This window comes from Convolutriloba macropyga, unplaced genomic scaffold (genome assembly GCF_964194025.1).
Source record: "Convolutriloba macropyga unplaced genomic scaffold, txConMacr16.3 SCAFFOLD_5924, whole genome shotgun sequence".
In the NCBI taxonomy this organism is placed as follows: Eukaryota; Metazoa; Xenacoelomorpha; order Acoela; family Convolutidae; genus Convolutriloba; species Convolutriloba macropyga.
In genome coordinates this window covers 12,501-14,879 of record NW_027451386.1, presented here as the reverse complement: position 1 = coordinate 14,879, position 2,379 = coordinate 12,501, and the positions used below count along the sequence as shown (strand labels likewise).

General features: G+C 40.1%; 1 pseudogene; it reads left to right on the top strand.

Moving 5' to 3' along the window:
* Window positions 1-1,275: 1,275 nt before the first annotated feature.
* On the top strand, window positions 1,276-1,427 carry LOC142356640 (5.8S ribosomal RNA; annotated as a pseudogene).
* The last annotated feature ends 952 nt before the right edge of the window (window positions 1,428-2,379 follow it).

The following is a 2,379-nucleotide window of genomic DNA, read 5'->3' as shown; positions in this document are numbered from 1 at the left end:
AAGTCGTAGAATTTTGCAATCAAACTGTGGCTAGTACTGTGATGTTACTAGTAACCTTTTCTTACGTCATATGGCCAAGAGAGCATTTGAAGGCGAAACTTCTGCATGGGGAAGCTGCATCATGAACAAAAGTTTATATCGAGTATTATGTTGACGTTAGTAGGCCCTGGCCGAAAGCGCAGCATGTGAAAGGTATAGATAAAAGTTATCGTTGCAGTCAGTACTGTGTAGTTACTAGTAGCTGGATTTAAGCTCGAAGTGAGACACTGTTGGTGAAACTTCATCATGAGAACGTCACAAGCTGATCACGCTCTATGATATGACTAGTATTATGTTGCTTATAGTAGGCTAAGCGCAAGCCGAAACATCAACATGTGAAAGTCGTAGAATTTTGCGATCAAATTGTGGCTAGTACTGTGATGTTACTAGTAACCTTGTGTTACGTCATATGGCCAAGAGAGCATTTGAAGGCGAAACTTCTGCATGGGGAAGCTGCATCATGAACAAAAGTTTATATCGAGTATTATGTTGACGTTAGTAGGCCCTGGCCGAAAGCGCAGCATGTGAAAGGTATAGATAAAAGTTAGCGTTGCAGTCAGTACTGTGTAGTTACTAGTAGCTGGATTTAAGCTCGAAATGAGACACTGTTGGTGAAACTTCATCATGAGAACGTCACAAGCTGATCACGCTCTATGATATGACTAGTATTATGTTGCTTCTAGTAGGCTAAGCGCAAGCCGAAACATCAACATGTGAAAGTCGTAGAATTTTGCAATCAAACTGTGGCTAGTACTGTGATGTTACTAGTAACCTTTTCTTACGTCATATGGCCAAGAGAGCATTTGAAGGCGAAACTTCTGCATGGGGAAGCTGCATCATGAACAAAAGTTTATATCGAGTATTATGTTGACGTTAGTAGGCCCTGGCCGAAAGCGCAGCATGTGAAAGGTATAGATAAAAGTTATCGTTGCAGTCAGTACTGTGTAGTTACTAGTAGCTGGATTTAAGCTCGAAGTGAGACACTGTTGGTGAAACTTCATCATGAGAACGTCACAAGCTGATCACGCTCTATGATATGACTAGTATTATGTTGCTTATAGTAGGCTAAGCGCAAGCCGAAACATCAACATGTGAAAGTCGTAGAATTTTGCGATCAAACTGTGGCTAGTACTTTGATGATGCTTGTAGCCAACCGAATTGGTTGAAAAGCCCAATAAGTAAGCTAACTTGGGAGAGCTTGTTGGAAACCAAATGCTACTAGATTGGTCCAAATACATCCTTCAACAGGGGATCACTTGGCTCGCTTTACGAAGAGGAGCACAGCTATATGTGTTAATTCGGTATGAATCGCAAGATTTGTTTACCGACCTCTCTAACGCAAAAGGCGGTCTCGGCTTCGGCTGTTGACTGCGTCCGATTCAGGGTTATATAACTCTCGATTGAACACATTGATGTTCTATTGTTGGTGCTTCCAATAAAATTGGAACACTTAAAGCAGAACCGATTCAAATAATAGCATTCTGATCAATGATTGCATTCCTTGATCAAGAACTGCTGGAGTCATTGTGATGGCGAATTTTCTTCATAAGAAAATTGCAAAGAGACGGAACTTAATGAGACTAGTATTATGTTGTTTCTAGTAAGCGGAAGCTGAAACAGCAACATGTGAAAATCAAGTTTTGTTCAATGATCTCGAGGCGATAAGTACTATGAAGCAACTAGTAGCCTAAGCATGACTCAGATTTGAGACAGTCAAAAAGACTGGCGAAACTTCTTCACATGAAAGTTACATAGAGAACTACAAATGTATACAGCGAGTATTATGTTGTTTCTAGTAGGCGAAAGCTGAAACATCAACATGTGAAAGTTGTCTGCAAACTGTAGAACGATATGTGATTAGTACTGTGCTGTTACTAGTAGCCAGTCTGACTGTAGAAGCCAAGACAAAGGGAAACTAATGCATCTGAAAAGGACAAGTTATGGAAAGGTATGCACGATAAGTATTATGTTGTTTCTAGTAAGCGGCAGCTGAAACATCAACATGTGAACGTCGTTGTGTACAGTAACCTAGAACTATATAGTCCTTAGTAACGTGCATTTACTAGTACCTGTAATTGGTATTCAGACTCAGGCAGTTTGGAATAGTTTGGCAAAGATGCACCAGAGAAAACTGGGATTTGATACAGAAATTGTTGAATACAAGTATTATGCTGCTTCTAGTAGGTTGAATCCGAAACATCAGCATGTGAAAATTGAAAACATTTCTGGTTCGAATTGTCACAAGTATTTGGTGATCTGAGTAGCCAAACTCACTACAACGCCAATTGAAGGCAAAAATTCTCAACGGGAAAAGCTATTCTCATTGAATGAGCTAACAAG